The sequence below is a fragment of the Microtus pennsylvanicus genome, chromosome 4 (assembly GCF_037038515.1).
Source record: "Microtus pennsylvanicus isolate mMicPen1 chromosome 4, mMicPen1.hap1, whole genome shotgun sequence".
NCBI lineage: Eukaryota > Metazoa > Chordata > Mammalia > Rodentia > Cricetidae > Microtus > Microtus pennsylvanicus.
The window spans coordinates 112,664,630-112,682,996 of NC_134582.1; the positions used below are offsets into that span (position 1 = coordinate 112,664,630).

Consider the following 18,367-nt stretch of genomic DNA (forward strand, 5'->3'; position numbering starts at 1 on the left):
CCCAAGAAACAGACAGTCACTGAAAAGATTGGACCCAGAAACAAAGACACCGTCAGCATCAAATGAAGGAAGAGATGGGTAGGCACCAATGCAAGATTTCATCCAACAACCTAAAAAGCAATGATAACACCAGAACCCAGTGGTCAAACAATGGGAAGACTTGATCATCCTAATCCAGAAGAAGCAGCAGAAAACAATTTTAAACATAACTTTATGAAGATGATGAAGATCTTTAAAGAGGAAATTAAAAACTTTCTTAAAGAAATGGAGGAAAAGAAAAAAACGAAGAAATTAATAAATCTCTCAAAGAAAACCAAGAAAATACAATCAAACAGGTGAAACAAACAGTTCAAGACTTGAAGTCTGAAATAGAGGCAATAAAGAAAACACAAACCGAGGGAATACTAGATATGGAAAATATGGGTAAGCAAACAGAAACTACAAAGGCAGGCATAACCAACAGAATAAAGAGATGGAAGAGAGAATTTCAGGGGTTGAAGATATTATAGAGGAAATAGATTTAAAGGTCAAAGGAAACATTATATCTGACAAATTCTTAACACAAAACATCCAGGAAATCTGGGACACCATGAAAAGACCAGACCTAAGAATAATAGGGATAGAAGAAGGAGAAGAATTACAGCTCAAAGATACAGAAAATATATTCAACAAAATCATAGGCTCTTCCGGTTGCAGGCACTTCGGGAGCCGCCAATTATCGTCCAGCCATGGCCAAGTCCAAGAACCACACCACACACAACCAGCCCCGGAAATGGCACAGAAACGGCATCAAGAAACCCCGGTCCCAAAGATACGAATCTCTCAAGGGGGTTGACCCCAAGTTCCTGAGGAACATGCGCTTTGCCAAGAAGCACAACAAGAAAGACCTGAAGAAGATGCAGGCAAATAATGCAAAGGCCATGAGCGCACGTGCGGAGGCCATGAAGGCCCAGGTGAAGCCCCAGGTGGTGAAGCCCAAGGTGCCAAAGGGCCCCAGCCGCAAACTCACCCACCTGGCTTTAATTGCTCAGCCCAAGCTTGGGAAGCGAATTAGAAGCTACATGGCAAGGGGTCGTAGGCTCCAAAAAACAAAGCCCAAGGTTCAAGCCAAGGCAGAGGCCTCAGCTGCAGCTCAGGCTCCCAAGGGTGCCCAGGATCCTGTGAAGGCCCCATAAAAAAGGTCGCAGTCTGCCAATGTGAAGACAGATGGGCTGGTGTGAACACCTACACAGTATTTGCAGATGTTCAGGACCTTATGCTGTTTTTACAAATAAACTTGAGGCAAGTTCTGTTAAAAAAAAAATTATAGAAGAAAACTTTCTGACCCTAAAGAACAATATCACTATGAAAGTACAAAAAGCTTACAGAGATCAAATAGATTGGATCAAACAAACTACCTCCCTCACCATATAATAATCAAAACATAAAACATTCAGAATTTTAAAAAAAGAATATTAAGAGCTGCAAAAGATAAAGGTCAAGTAACATCTGAAGGTAGGCCTATCAGAATTATACCCAGCTTCTTAATGGAAACCATGAAAGCCAGAAGGTTCTGAGCAGATTGCTGTAGACACTAAGAGACCACAGATGCAAGCTCAGACTACTATACCCAGCAAAGCTTTCAATCACCATCAATGGAGAAAACAAGATATTCTATGACAAAACCAGATTTAAACAATACCTATCCACAAATTCAGCCCTACAGAAAGTACTAGAAGGAAAAACCCAACCCAAGGAAGCTAACTGCACCCATAAAAACACAGGCAATAGATAACCTCACACCAACAAAACCCAAAGAAGGGAAACACACACACTACCACCGAAAAAATAACAGGAATTAACAATTACTGGTCATTACTACATCTTATTATCAGTGGGCTCAATTCACCTATAAAAAGACACAAACTAAGAGAATGAATATGAAAGCAGGATCCAGCCTTCTGCTGTATACAAAAAACACACCTCAATCTCAAAGACAGACATTACCTCAGAGTAAAGGGTTGGGACAAGATTTTCCAATCAACTGAACCTAAGAAACAAATGGGTGCAGCTATCCTAATATCTAACAAAATAGAATTCAAACTAAAATCAATCAAAAGAGATGGAGAAGAACACTTTATACTCAAAACAGGAACAATCCATCAAGATGAAGTCTCAATCCTGAACATATATGCCCCAAATACAAGATCACCCACATATGTTAAAGAAACATTATTAAAACTTTAATCGCACATCAAACCCCACACATTAATAGTAGGAGATTTAAACACCCCACTTTTCCCAATGGGCAGGTCAACCAGACAAAAACCTAACAGAGAAACAATAGAATTAACAGATATCATGACTCAAGTGGGCTTAACAGACATTCTGACGTGCTCAATTATCCTTCCCCCATGGTGCTTAGAAGGCTCCTTATTTTTCTTTCTCACACTCAGGAAGCAACACAGTAGCTCCAAGTGTATTCTCTCAAGAAGTTAATTAAATCTTCCTGTGCAAAATAAAATTGCTAAGATAGCTGCAGCTACTTCCTAGTCTCCCCTTCAGCACCGTGAGAAGCACAAAGACAGACTATCTGGGTGGGAAATTTGACTCAACTCAACATGCTTGCTCCAGATGGCCACATGCTACCTGAATAGAGAGCAAACTGCAACAGGAAACCTGGTTTTAATTACAAGAAAAGAGTTTGTATGTAGCAAAAAGAATCTGGCCAGAAAGGAATCAGTCAGCAATTTTCCAGTCTCAGGAACAGAATGATCCTATAGCTGACACGAAGCATAAAGTATATGGAGAATGAAACCCTGGCAGTGACGTGTTAGAGCTCTTCTACAGTGCTGAAACTTCAGGGCATTTATTATTTTCCCAATGTCAGCACTTCTTTTTCAACGCCCATTCTTTTAACGCAACATTTGTTCATTGTTTACATCTGGAACACAGGTGCACCTTGTTCTCTTGACTCTGCTTTTAGTCTCTTCCCGTTCCTATCCTCTTCCTTCAGCTCCCCAGTGTCCAACAACAAGGTAAGTATTTTTCCAGTGCCTGACACTGCACCTGGAATGTACTTCTCATTAGATGCTCAAAGAAAACTGGAAGGAATAGATACCCATTCTTGTCTGACTCAACACAAAAGCTGTTCAGCTTCCTTTTAGCTCAGTTCTTTACCTTGCTGAGAAGAGACATGATAAAAACGCTTAGACTTTTATCAGTAAATTCTAGCTTCACATGCTACAAGTCATTTGTCTTGTTTATACCTAACAGACTCCAGACCAACATACCAAAGAGAGGCTGCACAGTTTTGCTAGTTGCAGCATTATGAGCCTAGTTACTGAGTCAGCTAGGTGTCTGTCAACAGATAGATGAATACAGACAGTGGGTATGCTCTGTTTGAAAATAAATATGACAGGAATAATCATATTCAGAAAATCAAAGCTATAAACACAAAAATCATGTGCTTTCTCTTAATTATGGGTTTGAAAATCCTTTACAAAAAATACAAATTCATGATATCGAAGCAGAAGGGAGACAGGGGGAAGGAGACTATCCAGGCTAGAAGGAATTATGGTGCTAGAGAGAGAAAACAGGAACTTGACAAATATAAACAAGGTATATGATATTCTTGAAAGAAATTGTCTGTATGCAGTTTAACACTATGTATAAAGAATATATTCCAATAGAAAAGGAGAAAACTTTCATTATGACAGTAATTACCTCATTGTTCAAGCAACACAATGTTTATAGAAACAAATGCATCAGGATAATTTCCATTTCTCCCTAATGGAAGTCTTAACTCATCACAGCACACACCTTAAAATTCTCATATTACTGAAAGACAGGTGTTTTGAAAAAAAACAGAAATGTATGCTCATAGTTCACTGGACACTTGGCTTCAATTTTTTTTTTGATTTTTCGAGACAGGGTTTCTCTGTAGCTTTTGGTTCCTGTCCTGGAACTAGCTCTTGTAGACCAGGCTGGCCTCGAACTCACAGAGATCCGCCTGCCTCTGCCTCCCGAGTGCTGGGATTAAAGGCGTGCGCCACCACCGCCCGGCTTGGCTTCAATTTTTAAATTTTTATTTTTGTTTGCTATTATTATTGGAGGGAAGGTGTGTGTGCCATGACCTGCAGATGGAGCTCAGAGAATATTGAGGAGTTGATTCTTTTCTGCCACCACAAGCTTTGTTATCAAACTTTTACCATCTGAGCCATTTTGTTGGCTTCATTTTATTTGTTTGTTTGTTTATCATGATGTTCCATCCTGAATCCTATTCTTCCAGCAACCACGCTTATCCTAAACAGTGGTGATCACTCTGTCCCATTCCCACCCCAAAATACCATGGAGTAAAAGACTCTCAGATTTAGGTTGTTCCTTTCTCACCACCTCATAAACATGACGAGAGGGCATTTTGCCAAGGGTAGCATCAAAGTTTCTGAGCCATTTGACTCCATTCCCCCAGCTATATCCACACAGTCCTGACAGGCTGGCATATTGTCCTAGAATCTTAGTTTAAGAGAACTGACCAAAGAAAAAAGGGAAGGTCATTTTGTAACATACCTAGGATGCAGTGTAATATGCTTATCTATAGGTTCCAAAGGTGTGCCATTATGTCTGTGTCTTAACAAGCTCCATAACTCCAGAAAGAGAGATGTGGCCTCTCTATGACACCTGAAAAGATAGGAGCATCATCAAATAAAAGAGGGCATGAACTATGGGTTCATTGTGAAGACCATGGAATGTTGCACACACACTTAGAACACAGTAAAAAAAAATACCACATATACATGATTACTCACAGTCCAGGCCACTCACAGTCTAAATCAAAGACTTTGCTCTGAAAATGTGGCCAGACTGCCATCCTCACCACAGGACACTAACCTGATCTGTGACTTTCAAATTCATAATCTGGGAATGATAACAGTTCCTGGGGCAGTGTTGGGTTACATAGAAGAGTCTTTGATCACATAGTAAATACACTTTCCTCCAGTTGAAGTCTGGTAGACTTCCCCCAAACATGTAAAAAGAATAAAAATTCAGTAAGGGTTAATTTCAACCAGAACCAAATTCATTGGTTGACTTTGGCAGGTACCTTCATATAGTGTATACACCTCTTATTATGGTTGGTTTCAGTGATACTCGCCACACAAATTAGAATCACTGAGTAGCGAACCTCACCACAAGAGTCTGATGATTGATTGATTGACTGATGTGGGGAGATCTACCCTGACTGTAGGTGGCACTGCTGGTAGCATCCCAGATACCAACGATAAGACAGATGGAAAATCTTACCTTTGCTTGCTCATCCTTCCCTCTTTCCAGGAATTAATCAGCACCTGTTGGGGCTGGTGCTGCTCCTAGACTGTTATCAGATGCAGGGTATCCAAGATCACATATGGGACCAGAATCCGGCAGCTCTCCAGGAACCATTCTGGCTAACAGTACCAGATTTGGACTACTGAGGCAACCAGCGTCAAGGGCCAAGTAATTAATGGGTTCTTAGCTCTCTTGTATGGTTCTGCTATTGTTTCTATATTCAAGCTGATGTAATTGTTACACATACACACACACGCGCGCACACACACACACACACATGCACCGACACGCGCAAGCGCACACACACATCATATATAATGTCATTGGTCCTCTTCCTCTAGAGAGCTATGATTAATATACCTGTGACATATTGTAAAACCAGGACAGCAAAGTACTGGGCCCAGCGACGCTGAGACTTGTTCCCCAGACTCAGTGTTGTGAGCTGAGTCATTATATTCCCTGGGATATTTAAGGATTCCAGAGCTCTGCTTCTGTCAGCTGAACAGAAAAGAAAGTTCTAGGACAGAATGAGCTGTCTTGCACTGCAGCAGTCACTGGGTCTAGCTGGAAGCAGAAGCTGGCTCTCGGTCAAGACTATAAAAGGATTGTGTTTGGAATAATGTGTAGCCAATGAGCTGCTGACACTGCAGAGCCGCACAGAAGAGCTCAAGGTTGGTTCGAACAGTACAATCAGGAGATCTCTTTGTAGAAGTCAGTTTTTCTTCGTGAGTAGAAGGTGCCAGGCTAGAACAGCTAACTATCCCAAACCTACAAGTCTCTGTGTCCTTCATTCTGTATTTCACCAAGCAGAAGAATGTGAGTGTGGTGGGGCCCTGGAGGGAAAACAGCGGGTAAGAGTTTGTGGCGGTGGAGGAGAGCCAAGACAGCTTGTTTAGAAATGAGTATTCCAGCTTGGAAAGGAAAAAAAAATCAATGCTGACTGCTGTGCTGGGAAGCTAATGGATTATTTGAATAAAGCATTTGCTAATTTAAACAAAACTAGGGGAGGCATGGTGGTTTCCAGCTAGCCTATATTTGGTCAGTGGAAGGAGGTGGAATCTGTGATCAGCCTGAGTGATCTTCTTCCATCAACAGTTCCAGCCTCTCCCACCACACTCTCACTAACTGCTGTGTAAGAGGTGGACTTACAGGGAATTGGAGAGATCTTTTAGCATCAACAGTTCCAGCCTCTCCCACCACACTCTCACTAACTGCTGTGTAAGAGGTGGACTTACAGGGAATTGGAGAGATCTTTTAGCATCAACAGTTCCAAGCCTTCCCATCACACATCTCACTAACGCTGTCGTGTTAATAGCTCATCTCTCTCTGCCTGGAGGAGTTTATGATAAGAATGCCGGAAGGGTATGTAGCAGAGAGGAGGAGAGTGGAAAAGGAGCATAAACTAATCTTTAAATTGGATAATCAGGTTCCAGCAGTTTGACTTCATCTGCCTTAAAGGTTTTTCTAGAATAAACAGAACTCATAAAGAATGACAGAATTGAGAGAAACCTTGAAAAAATATCTTCAGAACCGTATCTACTTAAGAGTCTAGGTAAGACCATATTTATCCTGAAATAGGGACTGATAATATCTGAGAAAAAATTTCAGTTGCATAGTAATTCATACACCTAACAAGACACTCAGCATGTCTGAACAAGAGATGGAAAAGTATTAGAAGAATGGTATTCAAGAAAGAAGGAATTTTTAATTTTTTTAAAATTAAATTTGGATTACCTATTATTTTAGATTATCAGCACCATTACATTAAACCTAAAGTATATAAACATCGAGAAAACAATATTTCACTTGTTCACAGTTCCAGATGTTTCTGCATTATAGAATATAATAAAGGAAAATAAATTCAAAGCAAGTAAGCCTTTGCAACCCCTATACTATGAGCATTAGGTTAAACATTCATTGAAACCAATACTTTTCCCTTCCATGTTTTCCTAGTCCTAAAGAAATGTTTGTTAGCTATTATTTGGACTGTGTGTGTAGGTATAATTTTCCAAAGCATGTAAAAATTAGAAATCTATAAAGTTGCCAGTCATGGCGCTGAACAGCTGTGGCTTGCTTTCTGAAGCAGTTCTGTTGATCACCAATTAGCTTTTTTTTAATGAATAGAAGGTAATATCAAAATATGAAAGATATACAACCCCAAAAGATTGAACCTCAAAAGGCTCTGCTCAACCTACTGATTTGAAATCCTCAAAAATGTATTCTCTTTGTTTATCCTGTCCTTCAGTGGTCCGCTCAATACTTAATAACATTTGCTGTGCATTGTTCAAAAGGACTCTAGTTACCTACAAAAGTAAAACACAAACTGGAAGCTGAATTGTGACAGCGAATAACTTCTCCACAGATAGGGCATGAATCCCTCCATCCTAGACCATATAATACAACTAAATCAAGGGACTGGATTTCCAGGGAACTCCCGCCCGAAGCCACTCTGAGACGAGACAACTGTAGAGCCTCCTCAGCAGCGGAAGATGGAAACAGAAGACGGCATTTCTAGAAAGGACTGGTGACAAGCAGGAGCAATCCTGGACTCCTTAGTCACCGTTTTTAATGCTGCTGCCAACTGTAACAGATTCAAATCTGTGCACATGACAAAGTGGGCACATGTCTCAAAATATGAGTTGCAGCCAAAGAATATACTGAGGATGACTTCTACAGCTAACCTGACTACAGTAAAATCAGTGGCAAACGGGGGCCTGCTGCCACATTTACAAAGGAAAGGCATGCACTGTTGATGTACTTTAGGTGTCTCCCGGCAACAACAAAGGCCACAACTAAAAATGAAAATAAGGGGCACCTTATGCAAACTCCCTGAGACTGAGACAAGCAAGCAAGAATAGAAGTGATCAAGTTAGTAGATAGCCAGTAGCAAAGCCATTGGTTCTGAATTTGGCAATTTGTATTTCCAGGTGAGGGCTGTCTTGGGTGTGTCTCTGTCCAAGCTGATTTATCCTATTACTTCAGTGTTCATCAAGTAATCAGTGTAAACAGGATTAACCTAGCTATAAGCTTAAAAAAAATAGAGCTACTCTTACTACTGAGCTATCTAAAGTAACGACTTTTTAGAAAACACCATGGTACTTTAAACATGATGCTCACATAAGTTCATTCAGAAGAGCTGTGTTTCTGTAGTCCCGATAAACAGGAAGACTCTTAACTATGAAAACATTACACCCTGATCACACCAAAAGTTAAAAACAAGCAGTCCCTAGTAAGAGGAATATTTCTAAGATGATTTAGCCACAAGGTGTGCACAGTTAAGACTGTTCTCATAAAGACTCTTCTGCAAGCAAGTGAGTTTAGTAGAGTTATTCTTCTCTTGGAAAGGAAAAAAAACTTACAAATTAACTGTCAGTGATTTATTTAAATGAGGAAGGAAAAATAATCTAATATTTAAGTTTTGGAATGAGGCACCTCAACTTCAATACGCCCTAAACACTTTAGATTATACAATCCAAGTAATGCCTTGAGGAGCCAACCATATTTTACAGTTGTTTCCCTTCTAACGTCTGCCCTGGACATTTCATGCCGATTAACATACCCCAATACAGAGAACTGTGCTAAAGAGTGCTAAGATTCTTCTTGCTGCTTCCCTTCCCTTGATGCTTGCAGCTCCGCCAAGAGACAGAGATGTCTGGTCTCATCACTCAGTGTTGTAGTAACTTTTTCTCAGGCCATCGTCTCAACAAAGTCCACATTCCTTTGTGCTGTTTTGAACTATGATGCCTGTAACAACATCAAAACCAAACTGCACATTTTGGTGTTTGTGGCACAAGTGAAGTGGGCGTACATCTTCCTGGTATCGTTTTTTTCTGTTCACATCTTTAATCCGGCTCTGAATGTAAACAACAATCCCTTCACATATATTGGAGCCTGATTTTTTGGCATCAGACTGTTAGACTCCTCTTTATTTTTTTTTTCCTCAAAGGGGTCTTTCTTATTAAGGCAGGGAATGATTGAAGCCTCTGTAAGCAAACTGTTACAAATACTATAAACACTTTCACACGTGGATGCATTTGGTTCATTTCCACATCCTCTGCCAGAACGAGGTCACGCTCACGGAGTGCTACACAGAAGGTAACTGTTCTCACTCCCTCAAATCATTTTGATTTTTGATAACCCACATCAAACATTATGAAGTGTAGCTCTCTGAAGGTTAAATGTGTCTCTACAATGCCTGTACTCTTCACACTTGTCCAAAGAATGTCTCAATAAGTGTGAACGCAGCCAGTTGGGGATATTTTATCCAAATTACTTTGGTAATATGAAATAGAATCATTGAATTGATATTCCATGGATCTACTGAACGATGATTGCATATCATCTCACCATAACGATGTATGTAGAGGGCATGAGTTCTTTGTGCTCACAGATAAGTACTAGGGAAACCAAAAATGTTAGGGACACAGGCTTGTCTCTTCAATGGAAGGGATATATACAGCTGTTTTCCTCCCAGAAGACTGGCAACAGCTGCAATTAATAAGCTGGTGAGCTTTCCTTTTTGTAGGGCAAGGCCACACATGAATCCCCGAGACTCTCACACTTCTCTAAGATTTCCTCACCCAAGACTGTTTCCTTGAGCATTGTTTCTCAGTCAGGAGTACCCACCTTTACGGGAGATGTTACACCTATGATGTAACTTGGTGACCTCTACACTGTCTGTATGACTGAGACCATACCTGATCCTCTTCTGGGAACATAAGCTGCCTTCGGCTTTATTTGTGCACATAGGATTGAGATGATTGTTACCAGGAAACTTTTGTCCAAAGTTGTGCTGCACTAAAATGCCTAAAAATAAACTACCCAATGTTAGACTCAGATTTGGACCAGCACTGGGTAGTCGTGATGAACCAGATTTCCTTCTTGATCACACAGATCATTCCTCTGCCAGATGTACTGTTTGCAAGAACCCCCGCACATGTAATTCTGCCTGCTATCCTGAGGTAATGACCCCTTCCACAACACTGCCAACTAAAGCAGATAACGGTTGGGCAATGACTCCTTCAACACTGCCAGCTAAAGCAGATAACGGTTGGGCATCATCTGCTCTGGCAGCTTCCCCCAAATCAACCCTTTAGCACCCATGCCTCTCGTGGCTGCAGTGCTAAACTATATAGTATGGCTGTGGAGAAGTACTGTATGTTGTTCACGGTCTTCCTCTGAATAACCATCCTCATGAAGACTCTCATCTGTTCCCGCCTTTTACCAGATTCGCTAGCACTGAACACCAGTGACTTCATTTCTTTGCTCACTTCCTCCACTTCCTTCCTTAAGCTGAAATTGACCACACTGCTCTGCTCTACCAGCCAGGCACCTTGTACTGAGCCAACACGCAGGCCATGATGGCAGAAGGAGAGGGTAGCATTCACACAGAGTGGGAGGAGCAGCTCTGCCTGCTAAGACAGCATCTTCTGCCAGGAATTATTTCTTTTTTAAAGAAATTCTGAAAGACAATGCAAGACCAAGAAAAGAAAATATTCAGAGTTTTTAATTACTAGAACACAGTTGATATTCATTGAAAACCTACTGCGTGTTGTGTGTTTTCTCCTGGTCTATCTCTTTCCACTCCAAATTTAAATCCTACCTATCATACAAAAGGCATCAACTAACACACACACACAAAAAAACTGCAAGCAACTAGGGAATGCTGAAAGTGAGAGGACATAGTCTTCTCCAGGGAGAAGCACACTAATTGGTTATCCAATACCAAATGGTCAGCCCTGAAACATACATACAAGATTATACAGACTGAGCACATGTATCTACATATTTTGGAATATGTAATTAGAGAAAACAGAGGCCATAAATTTGAAAGAGAGCAGGGGGCTTACATGGGTGTTTGGGGGAAAAGAAAGGGCAAGGGGAAATGATGCAATTGTATTGCGGATCCATCACATGCCTGATGCACAAGTCTGCTAGCCATGATGTGAGTGTGTTATAACCTCATTTTTTATTATTATAAAAAGAACCCACAAAGGAGATCAAGGTTACACAGATCGGAGAGGAAGAAGTTAAAGTCTGACTATCTGCAAATGATCTGATAGTATACATAAGCTACCTCAACAATTCCACCAGGGAGTTCCTACATATGATAAATACCTTCAGCATAGTCATGGCACATGGTAGCATGCATGCAGACATCGTGCTGAGAGTTATGTCTTGTACAGGCAACAGGAAGTGGCTTGAGACACTGGACAACATCTCGAGCATAGCTTGGTCTTCTTGTGTGACTCCTAATAGTGTGAACTAATAGGAAGTACCTAGTCTTATTACAACTTGATATCCATGGGAGGCCTGTCGTTTTCTGCATAGAATGGAGGAGGAGTGGGGAGGGCAGATAAGAGGTAGAGGAAGAGAGTGGGGGAAACGTAAGAAAGAAAAACTGTAGTCAGGTTAATAATAATAACAACAACTTATTATTATGTAGATAATAATAATAAATCATTTTTTTAAATAATAATAAAATGCCAGTCAGTGGGGGCACATGTCTTTAATCCCAATGCTCAAGAGGCAGAGGCAGGCAGATATCTGTAAGTCTGAGGCTAGTCTGATCCACAAAGCAAGTTCCAGGACAACCTCCAAAGCTATACAGAGAAGCCCTGTCTCGAAAAACCAGAAAAGGAAGGAAGGGAAGAAATAGGTACCTGACCAGAGTGCAGAGAAGGCGTCTGAGATGGTATCTGACTAAGCAGGGCTGTGCTTGTTGTTCAGTAAGGAGCAGTGACAGAAAGTTGTGCTCCTACAGCCAAGATACCAGGCTGAAAAAAAGATTCTGGTGCAAAGGGAGCATGGAGTCGTGAAAGTCTTACAGAAGCTTCCAGATGGAAGACACAAGCAAGTCAAGAAAGAGGCAAGAGCTAGACTGCAAGAGTCCTGTAAGCCACATGTGAAACAGTGGTCTGTGTCCCAAAGAGCTCGGTGAACTGCTAGAATACATCAAGCAGGGGTGATGAGAGGAGAGGGGAAATTATCATTTCTGTCTCCTGACTGATTATTATTCCTTGAGTTCAAGGGACTGTTGTATTGAAGACAGAGAGATCAAAGAAGAGAGTTCAAGAAAGAAATGATAAAAGCAGAAAAGAATCATTCCCTCATTTCAGTCTATCAGAAACATTTTCAAAGCATGAGATAAGTCCTGTGAGAGCACGGGAGGCTACAGATGATGGGTGTTAAATAAACAATGCAGAAGAAATCAGAGAATATTCAGTGATTGAGAAAAAAGAAGAGGAGAGTTTCTAAAAGATTTTGAGATTATCTTGTGTCTAAGAAGAATTGTCACTGACTCAAAGCACAATTACTTCCTCTAAAAAAAATTCCAGAGGATGACAAAGCACAAAGACCCTCAGCACCAAGACCTGTGCTTAAAAAGGTCATTATTTTGTTGCTTGGTTGGTTGGTTTTGACCCTGGTCAATTTTCATCTAAAGTATTATTACACAGATAGTTATCTAGCAAATAGGAGTCCTTCTTTAGCATTTGAAATTTTTAATTAAAAAGTAGCTGCATGTTGAACAAATTCTGCATTGATAAGATAGTGTGAGGGTTGTGTGTACTGTCTCTTACTTAATAGGAGACTATGACCTTGAGTAAGTGGCCTGCCTGAAGCTGCACACATAAGTTGGTGGGGCTCAGTTTCAAACCTACACCAATTCCACTTCAAAGCCTGTGACTTTAATTGCTATATTATCATATACCTGTTAAGTAAAACCTCTTGATAATTTATATTCTTTAGGCAAATATTATGAAAATGTTTTAGGGGAGATTCCACAGTTATTTTAGATGTTGAAAGACCATGTCTGTGCTGCTGTTTGGCTAGAGAGATGCTTCTGATGTGAATTTCCTGGGTAATTCAAAATAGAGACCTAGACCACAGATATATAACAGCATTTTTCTATGTGTGAGGGTAACCACACTATGTGAGTATTAAGCTACTTACTAAAGCAGCACCTTCAGTTTCATCTGGAGTTTTCTCTTTGTACCTGACAGAAATTTATATAAGTAACAGATGTTACAGGAGACTTAGAAGTCTCCCATGTCTTTGAGTTAGTTTAAAGACATGCAGACATTCCTAAGAATCTTACTTTGGAGGGGAATAGGTTGTCTGTTTGAGTGCAGGTAGAACAGACTCTCCTTAGAGCCCCTTCAGAGGTGTTTGGTTTGCTTAAAATTTAGGATTTCATCATAAGAACACTTTGTTATAGACTAATATGTAGCTACAGCAATCATCAAGGGACTTAACAACACATACAAATGCATGTATGTATATTTGGAGTATAATTTTTGTATTCATTTTGTTGTATTTTGCTATGCTTTGATCAATCACTTTATATAATTTAGTTTTCATGTGTAGATATTATACAGGACGGTTCTCTAAGCCAAATGGACATCATCTCCAAGAGTTTGACTGCACCTGCTCACAAAAGACCATAACATCTGGGGCTTGTTGACTGTTGACATTCCATCACAGAAGAAAGAGATTGGGAAGGTCATAGGACCCACACCTGAGTATCCAACTAATCCCTCAGAAACAGTTGTATGCATTTCTGCTTTAATTGCATGCAGCCTCTAGGGCTGTAGGAGGAGCAACAGTCTTAGAAGGACCAATGGAGGGAACTCGACCTACAGAGCCATTGGAAAGTCATCTTCCCTGCTGGGTGCAGACCTTCCAGGGTAGCTGCTGTAAAGTCACCTGTGCTTTTTCCAATAACCTCTCACCAATTGCTCTGTAAATAATGCCTAATAAACTCATGGCTTTCCTCAGGTGATCTTTGTTGGAATCAGACATTTGTTTATTATTGAAAACAGGATGGGGGCTGTGTGGATAGTGCCTTGTCCCCTCCACCACCACCATCCTCAGAGAAAATGCTCACAACAGTACCTTAAGAAGTATTTATACATCCTGGAACTAGAGAGGTAGCTTAGTGCAAACTTCTCTTGCAAAGGACTGAAGTTTGATTCACAGAACATAAGTCATATGGCTCACAACTACCTAAAATTCCAGTTCCAGGTGGATCCAATTTCTCTTGGCCCCCACCAGTACCTACACTCACACGCAGAAATACACACACGCAGAAATACACACTTGATTTAAAATAATTTTAAAAATTGTAAAAATTAAGTATCAGTATAACTTTTTGTTATCTTTATTGTTAGTTATCTGTGCTGGCTAGTTTTATGTCAACTTGACACAAGCTAGAGTTATCTGAAAGGAGGGAACATTAATTGATAAAATTCCTTCATAAGATCTGGCTGTACTTCATTTTCTTAATTAGTGAATGATAAGGGAGGGCCCAGTACATTGTAGGTGGTACCATCCCTGGGCTGTTGTGTAGTACCCATTGTGTAAATGTACCACATTTTCCTTATTCATTCTTTGTTCAAGGGCATTTAGGTTGTTTCCAGTTTCCGGCTATGACAATGCTGCTATGAGCATAGTTGAGCACATGTCCTTATGGTATGATTGAAAATCCTTTGGGTATATATCCAAGAGTGGTATTGCTGGGTCTTGAGGTAAGTTGTTTCCTAATTTTATGAGAAATTGCTATACTGATATCCAAAGTGGCTATACTAATTTGTACTCCCTCCAGTAATGAAGGAGTGTTCCCTTTACTCCACAACCTCTCCAGCATAAGTTGTCATCGGTGTTCTTGATCTTGGCCATTCTTACAGGTGTAAGATGGAATCTCAGAGTTGTTTCGGTTTGTATTTCTCTGAAGACTAAGGATGTTGAACATTTCCTTAAGTGTCTTTCAGCCAATTTAGATTCCTCTGTGGAGAGTTCTCTGTTTATCTCTGTACCCCATTTTTTATTGGATTATTTGTTCTTTTGCTGTCCAATTTCTTGAGTTATTTGTATATTTTGGAAATAAGCCCTCTGTCTGATGTGGGGTTGGTAACGATCTTTTCCCATTCTGTAGGCTGCCGTTTTTTCATGTGGACCAAGTCCTTTGCTTTACAGAAGCTTTTCAGTTTCAGGAGGTCCCATTTATTAATTGTTTCTCTCAGTGTCTGTTCTGCTGGGGTTATATTTAGTAAGTAGTCTCCTGTGTCAATGTACTCAATTGTACTTCCCACTTTTTCTTCTACAAGGTTCAGTGTGGTTGGCTTTATGTGAGGTCGTTGATCCTTTTGGACTTGAGTTTTGTGCATGATGATAAGTATGGATCTATATTCATTCCTCTACATGTTGATATCCAGTTATGCCAGCACCATTTGTTGAATATGCTTTCATTTTTCATTTTTAACTTTTTGCTTTTTTGTCAAAGATCAGGAGTTTGTAGGTGTGTGAATTGAAATCTGGGTCTTTGACTCGGTTCCATTGGTCCTCCAGTTGGGTTTTATGCTAATATCAAGCTGTTTTCAGTACAGTAGCTTTGTAGCAGAGTTTGGATGATTGCCACATATCTTTGGAACTAAGTATTATATATTGAAATAATTTAACATGCAGTAAAAACTCAGTAATTGACCATATATGTTAGTGAAAATGCACGTGTTTTGCCAAAAGGCTACCCAGAAATGAAAATCCTGATTTAGACACTAATATATTTTTAACCCCCCCCCCCAAAAAAAAGCTCAAGGCATGATTCATTGTGAAGCCTTGTCTTTATTTGTAGTTTTTGTGGAAAAGCAGTTGTTAGTTCCAGCAAGGGAGGGAAGAGTTTCTAAAACTATCTTTTGCTACCCATACATACATCAGCAATCAGTGTGAATGAGCTAGTGAAGTGCAGAACTACCAAGACATCAAAAAGTCAGACGAGTCTTGAAAATAACAGCGATGTGTATATTCTAACCTTCCATGAGTTCCACAGGAGTTAAAGCTCAAGCAAAGTAGACTCCAGTGCCCCAATGTCCTCGGCATCATTTCCATGTATGGATATCTCCCTGAGTGGAGTAAAAACACATTGAAAAGGCAGGGCAGGACAGCTGGGTCCTGAATGGACAAGGTTGCCACCATGTCAGGAAAACCAAGTGACATGAAGCTGATTCTTTCCAGAGCACCAGGTCTTTCCCGAAGCCTACATTTGCCAAGCTGTTAACACGGAGAAATGCGGCAATGAAAACAATAGAAAGCTGGAGTCCCTGATGCTTGTACCTTGGAGTACAGTTAGGATAGCCCTGCCTGGTGAATTTGGGGCAGAGGTATTAAGTGTCACTAATGGATCAAGTGAGTGACAGAAACTTCATGTTTGGAACCCCACATTAACATCAACAAAATCTTTCACATAATAGGCTATGAATCAAAAAATTTAAAAGAAATCAAGCTACTAAAGCAAAAGAAAAGTGTTAAGTACTGACAAGACTGCCATAAAGCAGAGCGATGACTTGCTTTGACTTGTTTTATGGAAGATAACATCTTTTCCTCTTGTTTTGGTGTTTTTCTACTCCCACTTTCTGCCTCTTAACCCCCATTTCTTAATTTTAGATTAAATTTATTTATTGAACTGCACTTTAAAAGCCATGCCATGATTAGAGTTTGTTTTATTTTGTTTTGTTTATGTTTAGATTAAGTTGTCAGAGCAGCGTTCTGAGGAATGTGCTGTGAGTTCAGAGAGAGATGAGTAAAGTCACATTTGTGGGAAGTGTCTTCAGCAGCTCAGAGCAGCTCTCCAGCCAGTAAAGCCCAGTTTATTCATTAAACCTTCAGAGACATTCCAATATAGAAATAACAGGATGGTGTTGAAGAAAATTACAAACCATCTGATGATGAAATTTCTGAAATGGGAAATCTGGGACCCAATTGAGTAAAGTAGCCACAGAGAGTGTGGAGCTCAAGTAGATTTAAGATCCGAGTGGAGAACTGCACTTTGAAATTTCTATCAGCATCTTAGCCAGAAGAACTAGGTCTCAATGCACATGGTCAATAACTATTTTAGAAAGTCTTCAACATCCCTCATCACCAAGGATGTGCAAATTAAAAGTACTTTGAGATACCATTTCAGCCCATTCAGCACAACTATCATTAAGAAATCTGAGCTGTTCAACATCCTTAGTCATCAAAGAAGCACAAATCAAAATAACTCTGAGATTCTGTAAGAATGGCCAAGACCAAAAACACTGATAACAACTCAAGGCTGGAGAGATTGTGGGGTAAAGGGAACACTCCTGCATTGCTGGTGGGAGTACAAGCTGGTACAGCCCCTTTGGATATCAGTGTGGTGATTTCTCAGAAAATTAGGAAACAACCTTCCTCAAGATCCAGCAATACCACTTTTTGGTATATATCCAAAGGATGCTCAATCGTACCACAAGGACATGTGCTCAACTATCTTTGTAGCAGCTTTGTTTGTCATAGTCAGAACCTGGAATCAACCTAAATGCCCCTTGACCAAAGAATGGATTAGGAAAATGTGGTACATTTACACAATGGAGTACTACAAAGCAGGAAAAACAACATCTTGAAATTTGCAGACAGATGGATGGAGCTAGAAAACATCATATTGAGTGAGGTGACCCAGACCCAGAAAAACAATTATTATATATACTCACTTGTAAGCGGTTTTTAAACCTAAAGCAAAGAAAATAAGCCTACAAATCACAATTCCAGAGAACCTAGACAACAATGAGGATCCTAAGAGAGACATACATGGATCTAATCTACATGGGAAGTAGAAAAAGACAAGATCTCCTGAGTAAATCGGGATCATGGGGACTGGGAGAGAGTTGAAGGGAGGGGAGAAGAAGGGAACAGAGAAAAAATTGATGGGTATAGCCCATCAATATTTTTTTTAAAAAAAAAGCAGTATAAAAAGAAGTCTGAGCTGAGTGGTGGTGATATATGCCTTTATTTCAAGCACTCAGGAGGCAGAGGCAGGGGTATCTCTGTGAGTATGAGGCCAAACTTGTCTACAGAGAAAGTACTGGGGCAGTCAGAACTGTACAGAGAAACCCTGTCTCAAAAAAGAAGAGGAGGAGGAGGAAAGAAGAAGAAGAGGGGGAAGAAAGGAGGAAGAGGAGAAAGAGGAAGAAGAGGGAGGAGGAGAAAATCTGACAAATATTGGATAGGATGTAAGAAGATAGGAACCGTGTTTCACTGCTGGCAAGGGTGC

The 18,367-nt window shown here is 40.2% G+C and overlaps 1 pseudogene; it reads left to right on the plus strand.

Annotated features, from left to right (window-relative positions):
• Positions 1–728: 728 nt before the first annotated feature.
• On the plus strand, positions 729–1,224 carry LOC142848905 (large ribosomal subunit protein eL29 pseudogene; annotated as a pseudogene).
• Positions 1,225–18,367: the final 17,143 nt, after the last annotated feature.